The sequence below is a fragment of the Triticum urartu genome, chromosome 4A, assembly GCF_056163025.1.
Source record: "Triticum urartu cultivar PI428250 chromosome 4A, HENAU_Tu73, whole genome shotgun sequence".
Lineage (NCBI taxonomy): Eukaryota > Viridiplantae > Streptophyta > Magnoliopsida > Poales > Poaceae > Triticum > Triticum urartu.
Genome location: NC_141876.1, coordinates 568929334 through 568944304, shown reverse-complemented (window position 1 = coordinate 568944304; position 14971 = coordinate 568929334).

Below are 14971 nucleotides of genomic sequence, written 5' to 3'. Positions count from 1 at the left end.
TAGCGAGACTCACGTCTCTTTGCAAAACATAAAATAGGCAAACGTGAGTACAAATGTACCCAACAAGACTTACATCAGAACTAGCTACATATGCATCAGTATCAACAAAGGGGGGTGGTGGAGTTTGACTACAGCAAGCCAGCTTTGACTCAGTGGCTATCCTAAACTATGACTGCAAGTAACTCTTTTGAGGTGGCGCACACGAGTCCACATATTCACCATACCAATACACCACTATGGATCCGCTCCCGTCTCCCTACGAGAATGCCATCCATAGCACTCACGCTTATCTTGCGCATTTTAAAGTATCCACTTTCACTTGTCTATGAACTATGCAAGGGGTCCAAGTTTCCATATCCGAGGAATCCGGCTATTTGAATAGATAATGATAACCCTGCAGGGGTGTACTTCTTCACACACGCTCTCGCCACTTATCGTCCTGTACATGTCATGTACCTCGGCAACCTTCAAGCGGAAGCCAGGCGAGGGTGTCAGCCACGACCTGACTAACCACACAAGTCTCCCGTCCAGGTTTATCGCCTATTCGGGTTCCATCCGGGTGCCACTTGGTACATTGTGCCACTATGCCTAGTCTGTCCCAAGCCCACCTGTACTGGGTGCCACTTGGTAGACTACTAACAATACCTACAAACACCAGAAACTAGTTGCAACTCCGGGACAGAGATCGAGTTGATTAATAAGACGAGAGGGGCCGAGTTACCGGAACCCAATGTGTGGTAGTAACTGTTCATGGATCACAAACACAGAACTCAGTTCCTGAGAACGGCTGCAATGAGACAACCCACCATGTACTCCTACATGGCCTCTCACCGCTACCTTTACCAAATTGTGTTCACACACTTAGCTCTCAACGGTAGGACATGTTCACCATGTTCCAATTCATTCCCGATGAATCAGACCTGACTCAACTCTAAGCAGTAGCATGCATGACAACAAGGACGAATGAGTAGGCACATCAGGGCTCAAACAATTCCTACTCATGCTAGTGGGTTTCATCTATTTACTGTGGCAATGACAGGTCATGCAGGGGAAAGGGGTTCAACTACCGCAGCATGTAACAGTTGAATCGCTGTTGTCCTAATGCAGTAAAAGAGAGCAGGAGCGAGAGAGTGGGATTGTATCGGAATGAACAAGGGGGTTTTGCTTGCCTGGCACTTCTGAAGATAGTATATCTCTTCATCGGTGTCATTGATCACGTCGTCGGAAACATCGTCTACTAAGAGGGAACAACAACCGACAAACACAAAAGGAACCACAATCAATGCAATGCACATTCATATGAATGATATGTCATATTAAAGTATTGAATTGACCTAGTGCAACAGTTAGTCATATTCATTGAAGTGGAATTCAAACCTATAGCAAATTCCAACTCCAAAACTAATTACCATTTATTACATAATCATGAATTGTCCTATTCAGTGAGGTTAACTTGTTCAAACATGCATGAAAATGCCATAAACAAATTCTTTGGATTTTTCTGATAATTTTTCATATATAAATTATTTCATTTGGAGTTACGGTTTAATTTCTATGAATTTTAGAAGTTTAGGGAAATTTCTGAATTTAATAAATCATTTCTGATTTATTTAAAATCCAGAAAACAGTTACTGCCTCAGCAAGGCATATCAGTGACGTCAGCAGGTCAACGGAGGCCCAGGTCAAACTGACCAGTGGGTCCCGAGTGTTAGTGTCTAACTAAACTAACCTAGCTTAGTTAATACTAACCTAACTTAATTAGCCGGGCGGGGCCCGCATGTCAATGGCTCTGGGGAGTCAAACTGGGGTCAAACCCGGGTCAACTCGCCGGAGTTGACATGCGGCTCGTCGCCGGCGGAGCCAGAGACGGCGGAGGGCGCCGGGTTTGTTCTCCCGGTGCCCAAACGAGTGGCGGAGGGCACCCGCGGGGAGCTGGAGCTCTGCCGCATCCAGTGCAGCAAGCGGCAGCAGCTATGGTGGCCGGGGTTGAGCGTGGCGTCGACCTCGGCGGCGGCCGGAGTTCGGGCGCACTCAGGAACGGGGCTGCGGTGGCCGTGGAGTGGCGTGCTTAGCTCCTACGACACCTACGTGGCGCGATGAGCACGTGGGTGTGCTCAATTGGGAGCTACGACGACTGTGGCCACGGCAGCGAGAAGCTCGGGCGTCAACGCGGTTCGGTCTCCAGCGGAGCGACGGCTACAGCGTGCAAACGGAGCGCAAAGGAGGGGCGTTCGGGTCAGTGTCTCACGGCGAGTCGGACGAGCAGTTCGGCGAGCTCGGGGACGCGGAGACGGCGGCGAATCGACGGGCGCGGCCTTCGGCGACCGAGGAGGAAGAAGGTGGAGTAGCCGGTGATGCAGGTCGTCCCACCGCTTAGGGCCAGGGTGGGGCGAAGCAGCGATCGTCTGCGGTTCTTGCGGACTTAGAGTGGCGGTGAGGGGAGCACGGTGGGCGCGGCTATGGCGGCAGCGAGCTCAAGCACGCGTCGGCCATGGCGTCAGGGGGGTGAAGGAGAGAACAGAGGGGGGGAAGGGGTCCAGGGGGAGAGGGGAGCGGTGCAGGGGGTGCGTGGCATCGTCCGAGCGCGTCGAGGAGTAGCCAGCCAGGCAGGGAGGGCGGAGATGGCTGGGCGTGCGGCGACCACGTGCCCAATCCTTCTGGCGCGAGCTGGAAGAAGACAAGGGGAGGAGGTGGGCTGGGCCAACAGTGTTGGGCTGGTTGGGCTGCACAGAAGCTGGGCCACAGGTGAGGTTAGGTAAGTTTCTGTCTTTGTTTTATTTTCTTCTGTTTTGTTTTTCTTTTACTTTGCCACTGTTTTCAAGTTTAAACAAATTCAAAACAGTGACAAATATCCTCTGAATAATTTATGTTGCTAGATGGACTTTTCCAATAGCACATAAAACATTTCAAAGTTATTTGAAAATATGTCCCATATAATATGAATATAATTCCAAATTCAAATACAATAATGATTTAAATTCAGTGCCAAAATAATACCTTAAAAATGTTCACTATTTTTGGTTTGGATCCAAACCCTTGCCAAAAATTATCAAACATTAATGAAGGTCATTTTGGTTTCATTGAATGCAAGTTTAAGGGTTCTTGCCCCTTTTCTAAAAAAGATTTTTCTGAGGCTTGAGAATTCTCTCAATTCAAATTTCACTAGAATTTAGACATGATGCATGATGCACTCTGATGCAATTAATTACATGTAGTATTCTAGGGCTGTGACAACTCATCCCCACTAAACAAGGATCTCGTCCCGAGATTCAAGACGTGGGGTAAGAAGATAGAGGGGACACAAAGCTAACATGATCTTCATGATCCAGCTATCTCTCTCGAAGATGTTGATACATTGCTTCAAATTGATCTTGACGTCTTTGCTTTCGAGATCTTCATCCAACATGATGACGACAGAAGGAAACTCTATAGAAAACGATCTTCTCAAAAATCAAGCGATACACGATCAACTCATGGAATGAGACGTTGAATCATCTCTTGATCTAAGAGACAAACACACATCAAGAGGGATGGGGAGTACAAATGATGAAAGTTCAATTTGGTAGGAAACACTCCTACACTTAAGTAGGATGGTGCATATGTTTCAAGGTAGCGAGGAGTTGATTGCCATGATTCCATAACGAGGCACCTCAGGAAAGGCGACTCGTAGAGTTATTCTGGCAGTGGCAAAAGAATTACTTTTGATATAAAGATCATCGGAACTCTTCATACCAGCCTAAGGCAAATCACAATCGATCATTTGAAGGAATTCGAAAGAATGGCATACTCAGCTTGGAAAGGAAACTAGAGTTATAAGACAACTCGGCAAACGGAAGACACATTCCAATTGATACCGAGGATGTAACCTAGTGTCTGAGCGTGCTCTCAAGAACTTGAGCATTTCCATATTCATCAAGGTTTTACCAACATCTGTGGCAAGGATCCTGGCAACACGACATACTACCATGATGACTAGTGATGGATGATGCAGATACAAAGGAAGATAACACCTTCTCAGACTTCCCCTTAGAGAGGCTAAGGAAACAGAATCTGGATGATCGACCGAGAGACATTTAGCACTCCGCTTCTAATGTTCTCCTTGATGTGCTAGCGTAATCCATTCATAGATATGGTTTGATATCTAGAACATCAAGTAAAAGGTCGGACTTCGGGAACACAATAAATCCATAGGGAACAACTGGAATAAATTCTACGAGATCCTTATGGGGAGGTGGCCAACTTTCTGAATCAAGATACTACGATAATAAGTCTTCCGGTTGGGTGTGTTGGCCACAACATCCACTTTACCGGGTTACAGAGAGACCAATATTATAGTTCTTGAGAAACGTGCCAACCATCATATCTGCCTGAGATTCAGATCTGGTTGGTGTCAGGATAATCCAGACTCATCAAGTCTAGAAAGGAGAATGAAAGCTTGCAACACAAATCGATGAGATGGTGTTGCGAGATTCTCGGGGAGTGAACAACGATAGCAAGCTCCAAAACATGAGCTGGTTCTGCTACACACATGTGAACACGTTGTCCAAGACAAGCATGACCATGTAGAAGTCTTACGATAAAACACTACCGGGTTCAGGTGGGGAACCAACACTGAGGATAATGAAGTCCTAACATAAGTCATGATTCTTAAGAAGGGACTTCTTCTCCTTGAACAAGTCAATCAGTGGCTTGGTGTGCTAGGGATACATATAGAATGAAGGTTGCAAGTCTCCAGACCACAGAATACTTCGCACATATGCATGACTGACTTGGGATGATTCCAGAGGAAACAAAAACAAGCTTTCTTGAATTCACGGCGACAACTTACATCTAATGGACGTGAATCAAAGGAAGTCACTCCTTTCATCCAAACATAGGATTCATCAACGGACCACGAAGATAATGCTTACAAAATTTCCAACACTAGCTGGTTGTTCAACACGAATCATGGAGGAGACAAAATGCTGCTGATGGGCCCAACAACAACTCATCGGAATTTCCATATCAGTGGACTTCCACCATCATGTGAACACGGTGATAGTATTGGTCAGACCAAAAGATGTAATGGTGTATGCTCGAGGGATCAACCACGAGTAAGGCAGCATTACGAACATTGTTGGTTCTAATTTGACTTGATGATAGCCCATACTCAAGTCAAAGTTTTGCCAAGACAATAGATCCAACAACTGATCACGAGGACCAATTGGTGAAGATATCATCTTTCTTCAACACACATACAAGATATCCCCTAAAATGAAATAAGTCGGATAAAGCTTTTATCTTCCAACTCTCCAAGTTATTGTTCAACTTAACCAACCAGTTCAGGGTATCCAACTCAGATTCTTAGAGAAGGGGTGGTTACAAAAAACCAACTTGATCACGAACTCAACATAGCGGTCAGGTGACAACCTGGTGATACTTCCAAGAAGATATTTGGAAAATCACAATCCACCGATATGTTATTAAGCTCGAGAACAATCTTGCTTTTCAGGGCAAGACGATATGATCAACATAGCAAGGGTTTGACAAAATCCCAACTCATTGATAAAAGAGTGCACCAGATATAAGGACTAGGTAGCATGATCAATCCTAGAATAGTGATTCAATAACCAACACACTAAGAGTGAGAGTATTGTCCATTAACTACCAAGCAATGAGGTGCTAGGAGTATTGAGTTCACACATCACAGTTCACTTGTCGGCATTGCGGTCACAACAACACATGACCGATGAATGGATAATGATGGAGAGAAGTATCACTTCGTCAAGAATTCATAAGAGGTGGTGCAATTATCATGGCAATCCTGACATAAAGGGGGTAATACTCCGAGGTAGAGCAGAACAAAAGCTGGATTGGCATTTTGATCTGCGGAATACAACTAGTTTGACCAATCGAAGAAATGGATGAGGTGCTAGAGTTTGTTTCTCCTAGTCATTCCAGAATAGAATGGCTTGACGGACCACAAGAATAATGGGCATCGATGAACACGAATGCACAACTATTCCTGACTATCGAGTGATAGACTAGGGTCGGAATACAGCTGAGGAGGGTCAACTCAAGGAACATATATCTTTCTGAGTTGTGGATGCATAGATTAGTATGTCGAGCAAAGTTTAACATTTCTTCCGGATAACCCATGCAGAAAAGTAGAACTGGCAGATTCACAATGTAGAATGGATAACTCATCAAGAGCACTCTGGTTGTGATCTTTTGGTTCAAAAGAACTCCTGCCAAGAATGGTTCATGGTATTTGGAAGAATGATATACCACGGACCTTGAGGAGTATCACAAGGTTACTAATATCTTAAGGGAACTAGCAAATACTAACAACATGAAGTAGGGTGAATCTCGGGTTCAAAACCCAGGAGTAGAATACCTACTAACTAAATAACATCACGAGATGCTTTCGAGAATGGTGGCCAGAATCATCACACTGGGAACACCAAACATGGCTAGATTACTAACTCTAAGATACCCTAGTGTCATAATAACAACTCCAACATATATGTCGAGGCAATAGAGTAACTCAACTCACCGATTAGTGTGGTTAATCTGGCCCAAAGGAACATCGGGAATAGAAAGAAGGGAGTTGCAAATGCATCGGACTATTTAGAAACCTGGGATGACTCGGACAGCATAACGGCTGTAAATGCTCAAAATGATTTGAGACATTCTGCAAAAATGGTGGCATAACCACTCAACATCACAATATCAAGGTTCTAAGGCCAGCTATGAACATATGGAAGTAGTAGGAACTGAACTGAGGCTTGAACTCAACAATCCTAGGAAACTACGGTTTAGTAACACGTCATCCTGAGAGATAGAAGAGAAGCCTAGTTCTAAACCCCATAGAAAAGATAAGATGACTCAGATCAGAAGGTCATGAGGATAAGGAGTAAAAAGAGCCTTACGTTCCCATCCTCAATCAATTCCCTTATATAACTAAAGCATTTCTAGACACGACTTTGACCAGCTTGGCTTGGTGATCCTACAGGTAGTCAGGCTCTGATACCAAAGCTGTCAGGACCCCGATTCCAAGTCACATCGATCTAGCCGGTAACACCTCATATCACTTTGTGGCCTCACGCACGGTATTCCCACGGATTTTGCCTTACCATGGCCCGGGACCGTTTGCGCCTTTTGGCTCACGTATATGATAGTGTCGCTAGCATCCATATGACAGAGAACTCGGGCCGACATGACTAGTCATGAACCCAAAGTGGCACTAACTTACGGGGACAGGCATACATGAATCAACATCGAGCATGTCGGTCAGCAGCGTGCGAATCCGGGCTGTAGCACTGGGCTAACAGGACTCCGGTGAACCGGGCTATAGCAGGCTAGGCAGGACTCCGGGTGTCACCGCGTGACATTTCCCTGAAGGGACAAACACATGAACGAAGTGAATCACATGCCGGCCAATCAAGTGTTCCGGAGCAGTAGTGCTGGGCTAGCAGGACTCCGGAGAACCGGGCTGTAGCGGGCTACTATGGCTCATGGAAGCACAAGACTACATTTCCCCATAAGAGAGGCTACCAAGGATAAACAACTAGGTTGTCGGATCCCACACATACCAAGCATTTCAATCATACACACAATATGCTCAATATGTGCAATACAACATGGCATCACAACAAGACTCTACGACTCAGAGCATTTATTCATTAGGCTCCGAAGAGTGAGATATTACAAACATTGGTCTCATGACCCAACATTCAGAGCATACAAGTCAAAGCACACGCGGAAGCTTAACATGTCTGAGTACAGACATCTGCAAATGAAAAAGGCTGAGAAGCCTGACTATCTACAAGATCCTGTCGAGGGCACAAGATCGTAGCTGAGATATCAAGATAAACGTCGAAGTCCACACGGAACTACCAGCGAGACTGACGTCTCTCTGCAAAACATAAAATAGGCAAATGTTAGTACAAATGTACCTAGCAAGACTTACATCAAAACTAGCTACATATGCATCAGTATCAACAAAGGGGGGTGGTGGAGTTTGACTGCAGCAAGCCAGCCATGACTCAGTGGCTATCCTAAACTATGACTGCAAGTAACTCTTTTGAGGTGGCGCACACGAGTCCACATATTCACCATACCAATACACCACTATGGATCCGCTCCCGTCTCCCTACGAGAACGCCATCCATAGCACTCATGCTTATCTTGCGCATTTTAGAGTATCCACTTTCACTTGTCTATGAACTATGCAAGGGGTCCAAGTTTCCATATCCGAGGAATCCGGCTATTCGAATAGATAATGATAACCCTGCAGGGGTGTTCTTCTTCACACACGCTCTCGCCACTTATCGCCCTGTACACGTCATGTACCTCGGCAACCTTCAAGCGGAAGCCAGGCGAGGGTGTCGGCCATGACCTGACTAACCACACAAGTCTCTCGTCCAGGTTTATCGCCTATTCGGGTTCCATCCGCAAGGAGATCCGGCCGGGGTGTCGCTCACGGCCCCAAACAATGTGTGCAGGGTTCCCAAGCCCACCATCCGGGTGCCACTTGGTACATTGTGCCACTATGCCTAGTCTGTCCCAAGCCCACCTGTACTGGGTGCCACTTGGTAGACTACTAACAATACCTACAAACACCAGAAACTAGTTGCAACTCCGGGACAGAGATCGAGTTGATTAATAAGACGAGAGGGGCCGAGTTACCGGAACCCAATGTGTGGTAGTAACTGTTCATGGATCACAAACACAGAACTCAGTTCCTGAGAACGGCTGCAATGAGACAACCCACCATGTACTCCTACATGGCCTCTCACCGCTACCTTTACCAAATTGTGTTCACACACTTAGCTCTCAACGGTAGGACATGTTCACCATGTTCCAATTCATTCCCGATGAATCAGACCTGACTCAACTCTAAGCAGTAGCATGCATGACAACAAGGACGAATGAGTAGGCACATCAGGGCTCAAACAATTCCTACTCATGCTAGTGGGTTTCATCTATTTACTGTGGCAATGACAGGTCATGCAGGGGAAAGGGGTTCAACTACCGCAGCATGTAACAGTTGAATCGCTGTTGTCCTAATGCAGTAAAAGAGAGCAGGAACGAGAGAGTGGGATTGTATCGGAATGAACAAGGGGGTTTTGCTTGCCTGGCACTTCTGAAGATAGTATATCTCTTCATCGGTGTCATCGATCACGTCGTCGAAAACATCGTCTACTAAGAGGGAACAACCACCGACAAACACAAAAGGAACCACAATCAATGCAATGCACATTCATATGAATGATATGTCATATTAAAGTATTGAATTGACCTAGTGCAACAGTTAGTCATATTCATTGAAGTGGAATTCAAACCTATAGCAAATTCCAACTCCAAAACTAATTACCATTTATTACATAATCATGAATTGTCCTATCCAGTGAGGTTAACTTGTTCAAACATGCATGAAAATGCCATAAACAGATTCTTTGGATTTTTCTGATAATTTTTCATATATAAATTATTTCATTTGGAGTTACGGTTTAATTTCTATGAATTTTAGAAGTTTAGGGAAATTTCTGAATTTAATAAATCATTTCTGATTTATTTAAAATCCAGAAAACAGTTACTGCGTCGGCAAGGCATATCAGTGATGTCAGCAGGTCAACGGAGGCCCAGGTCAAACTGACCAGTGGGTCCCGAGTGTTAGTGTCTAACTAAACTAACCTAGCTTAGTTAATACTAACCTAACTTAATTAGCCGGGCGGGGCCCGCATGTCAATGGCTCTGGGGAGTCAAACTGGGGTTAAACCCGGGTCAACTCGCCGGAGTTGACACGCGGCTCGTCGCCGGCGGAGCCAGAGACGGCGGAGGGCGCCGGGTTTGTTCTCCCGGTGCCCAAACGAGTGGCGGAGGGCACCCGCGGGGAGCTGGAGCTCTGCCGCATCCAGTGCAGCAAGTGGCAGCAGCTATGGTGGTCGGGGTTGAGTGTGGCGTCGACCTCGGCGGCGGCCGGAGTTCGGGCGCACTCAGGAACGGGGCTGCGGTGGCCGTGGAGTGGCGTGCTTAGCTCCTACGACACCTACGTGGCGCGGTGAGCACGTGGGTGTGCTCGGTTGGGAGCTACGACGACTGTGGCCACGGCGGCGAGAAGCTCGGGCGTCAACGCGGTTCGGTCTCCGGCGGAGCGATGGCTACAACGTGCAAATGGAGCACAAAGGAGGGGGGTTCGGGTCAGTGTCTCACAGCGAGTCGGACGAGCAGGTCGGCAAGCTCGGGGACGCGGAGACGGCGGCGAATCGACGGGCGCGGCCTTCGGCGACCGAGGAGGAAGAAGGTGGAGTAGCCGGTGATGCAGGTCGTCCCAGCGCTTGGGGCCAGGGTGGGGCAAAGCAGCGATCATCGGCGGTTCTTGCGGACTCAGAGTGGTGGTGAGGGGAGCACGATGGGTGCGGCTATGGCGGCAGCGAGCTCAAGCACGCGTCGGCCATGGCGTCAGGGGGGTGAAGGAGAGAACAGAAGGGGGGGAGGGGTCCAGGGGGAGAGGGGAGCGGTGTAGGGGTTGCGTGGCGTTGTCCGGGCGCGTCGAGGAGTAGCCAGGCAGGCAGGGAGGGAGGAGGTGGCCGGGCGCGCGGCGACCACGCGCCCAATCCTTCTGACGCGAGCTGGAAGAAGACAAGGGGAGGAGGTGGCTGGGCCAACAGTGTTGGGCTGGTTGGGCTGCACAGAAGCTGGGCTGTAGGTGAGGTTAGGTAAGTTTCTGTCTTTGTTTTATTTTCTTCTGTTTTGTTTTTCTTTTACTTTGCCACTGTTTTCAAGTTTAAACAAATTCAAAACAGTGACAAATATCCTCTGAATAATTTATGTTGCTAGATGGACTTTTCCAACATCACATAAAACATTTCAAAGTTATTTGAAAATATATCCCATATAATATGAATATAATTCCAAATTCAAATACAATAATGATTTAAATTTAGTGCCAAAATAATACCTTAAAAATGTTCACTATTTTTGTTTTGGATCTAAACTCTTGCCAAAAATTATCAAACAGTAATGAAGGCCATTTTGGTTTCATTGAATGCAAGTTTAAGGGTTCTTGCCCCTTTTCTAAAAAAAGATTTTTCTGAGGCTTGAGAATTCCCTCAATTGAAATTTCACTGGAATTTAGACATGATGCATGATGCAATTAATTACAGGCAGTATTCTAGGGCTGTGACATAGGCGAAGCCCTGTTCCGGTAGCAACATCATCACCGTCATCACGCCGTCGTGCTGATGAAGCTCTCCCTCGAAGCTCTACTGGATCGTGAGTTTGCGGGACGTCACCGAGCTGAACATGTGCAGATCGCGGAGGTGCCTTACCTTCGGTGCTAGATCGGTCGATCGTGACAACGTACGACTACATCAACCGCGCTGTCATACCACTTCCGCTTACGGTCTACGAGGGTACATAGACGATACTCTCCCCTCTCGTTGCTATGCATCACCATGATCTTGCATGTGCATTGGATTTTTTTTTGAAATTACTGTGTTCCCCAATAGCATTTAGGCAACCCCGACGCGACGGAAGCCGACATGGACGAGATCATCACGAGCGGCTCAGCCGCCACCACCTCCCCCGGGTTCCAAGCGCAAGACGATACAACGGACTTCACTGGCGACATGGATGACGAGCTCGACTACGGCGAGGAGGAGGAGGAGGAGGAAGAGGAGGAGGAGGAGCCGGCGCTTGTGCTGGCGAGGAAAGGGAAAAATAAGAAGCAAGGGGCCAGGACCGGTGAACCATGCGTTGAGTGGATGCCCAAAGAAGATGAGTGCCTCACTGAAGCATGAAATATCGTCTACCTCGACCCGATCACCGGCACAAACCAGAACGCCGACACATACTGGGAGTGCATCAAGTCAGAGTTCGACGAGCGCAAGTTGGTGCCGCCCCTCGAAGTTGAGGTGGCCGCGGGGCTCGACGCCGTTCGTGGAGGCGAGCTAGAGTTCGTGGCAGCGGTCGAAGTACGCTGTCCACAGCGTGTGGCTGTCGGGGGCATACCTTGGCTGTTTTCGCGCTTGCTCTGGCAGCGACGACCGGATGCATGCGATCTCGGCGTGCCGATCAGCACAGGTGGGCGCCAGAGGCACCGGGCCGCCGCCGATGCTGAACCTCCAGGAGCCCAGCACCCGCATGTCTGACGACGCTGGGTAGTCCACCTCGTAGAGGAGGCGGGCTTCGTCCTTGTCCAGGTGGCGGCGACCGAATCCATTGGCCGCCACTCCATCGTCGGGGTAGCACTCGGGCATGTTTTGAGACGGGTAAGATGGGGAGCGAGGGGAGAAGGGCATCGTCGGTGAGAGGGGCATCGTCGTTGAGAGCGAGAGAGGGGCTGTGGTGAGGAAGTGTGCGGCCACCGGCGAGGGAGGGGAAGATTTTGTAGCCGCGGGTGGGCGGTGAGCGAGCAGCCACCGTGTGTACATGTGGTCGGAGGGGGCGGGACGCGCCTTCACTGTGCCGCCCGTGAGGAATGAATGGAAGGCTCATCGGCGGCAGCCTTCACATTGATTTCACACGGGAAACTGATGACCCACAAGTATAGGGGATCAATTGTAGCTCTTTTTGACAAGTAAGAGTGTCGAACTCAACAAGGAGAAGAAGGAAATCACAAGTGGTTTTCAGCAAGGCGATGTCTGCAAGTGCTAAAATTGTAAGTAACCGAGTAGTTTGATAGCAAGGTAATTTATAACGAGAAAGTAATGATAGTAGTAAAAAAGTGCAGCAAGGTATCCCAATCCTTTTAAGGAAAAGGACAAGCCAAAACGGTCTCTTATGATAAGCAAAGCGTTCTTGAGGGTACACGGGATTTTCATCTAGTCACTTTCATCATGTTGGCTTAATTCATGTTCAGTACTTTGATAATTTGATATGTGGGTGGACCGGTGCTTAGGTGCTGTTCTTACTTGAGCAAACCTCCTACTTATGATTAACCCTCCCACAAGCATCCACAACTATGGGAAAAGTATTAAGAATAAATTCTAACCATAGCATTAAACTTTTGGATCCAATCGTCCCCTTACAAAATAGCGCATAAACTGGGGTTTTAGCTTCTGTCACTCTCGCAACCCACCATCTAATTGCTACTCCAGAATGCATTCCCTTAGGCCCAAATATGGTGAAGTGTCATTTAGTCGACGTTCACATGACACCACTAAGGGAATCACAACATACATACTATCAAAATATCGAACACATATCAAGTTCACATGATTACTTGCAACATGATTTCTCCCGTGACCTCAAGAACAAAAGTAACTACCCACAAATGATAATCATGCTCAAGATCAGAGGTGTATTAAATAGCATATTGGATCTTAACATATAATCTTCCACCAAATAAACCATATAGTAATCAACTACAAGATGTAATCAACACTACTAGTCACCCACAAGCACCAATCTATAGTTTCGATAACAAGATTGAACACAAGAGATGAACTAGGGTTTGAGAGGAGATGGTGCTGTTGAATATGTTGATGGAGATTGCCCTTCCCAAGATGGGAGAGTTGTTGGTGATGATGATCACGATGATTTCCCCCTCTGGGAGGGAAGTTCCCTTGGCGGAATCGCTCCGCCGGAGGGTAAAAGTGCTCCTGCCCAAGTTCCACCTCGAGACGATGGAGCTCCATCCCGAAAGTCCTCTCCTTATTTTTTCTAGGTCAAAATGATTTATATACGAGAAGATGGGCACCGGAGGTGGGCCTGGGTGAGCACAACCCACCAGGGCGCGCCTGGGCTCCCTGGCACGCCCATGTGGGTTGTGCCCACCTGGTGGGCCCCCTTTGGTAGTTATTTGCTCCAATATTCCTCAAATAATACATAAAAAATCTCCTTGAAGTTTCATCTTGTTTGGAGTTGTGCAGAATAGGTGGCCTAACGTAGCTTTTCCAGGTCCAGATTTCCAGCTAGCGGAATTCTCCCTCTTTGTGTATACCTTGCATATTTTGAGAGAAAAGGCATTAGAATTACTCCAAAAAGCATTATCATGGATAAAAACATTATAAATAACAGTAATAAAACATGATGCAAAATGGACGTATCAACTCCCACAAGCTTAGACCTCGCTTGTCCTCAAGTGAAAACTGAAATCGAAAAACATGTCCACATGCTTTGAGAGAGAGGTGTCAATAAAAACAAAATACGGACATAGAAGCATCTTGTAGATTATTATAACAACAACAAAATTGAACATAAGACTTTTATCATATACTTCTCATGAATAAGTAACAATTCATCACACAATTGAAGTATAAAGCAAAAACTCTATTAGAAACCAACAAACTATGTTCTCCGTTAACTTTGCAACTACAATTCATCATCTTTTCAGGAAGGGTCACGTATAGTCTTCTATGATTGCTAAGTCCACATACTCAACCATCATATAGTCTTCTATGATTGCTAATACTCACCGCATACACATGAGCAAAACGTTTCAACTGGACACATAGAAAGATAGGGGTTTATAGTTTTGCCTCCCAACGTATTCACCTCAAAGGTGATGTCAACAATAATGACTCATGCTATCTATATTCAACTGGACATATGTGCCTAGATCTTTCCTCACCGCATGATGCTTGCCAAAGGAGAAAAATAAAAAGGAATAGAAGGAAGACTTTGACTCTTTGCATAAAAGTAAAATACATAAAAGTAAAATATAGGCCCTTCGCAGAGGGAAGTAGAGGTTGCCATGTGCTTATTTGTTTGTATGCTCAACCCCTTAGTGCAAAAGAACGTCACGTTGCTTTTCCCCTTGTGATAGCGACCTTTATTATGCAGTTTGTCGCTTTTATTCTTCACCATCACAAGTTCATGAAACGCTCAATTTTCTCTTACATTAAATGATCTCACACATTTAGAAGCAATTTTTATTGCCTTTTTGCACTGATGACAACTTACTTGAGGGATCTTGCTCAATCCCTAGGTAGGTATGGTGGACACTTGAAAATAAGATTTGGGTTTAAGGGTTTTTATATGC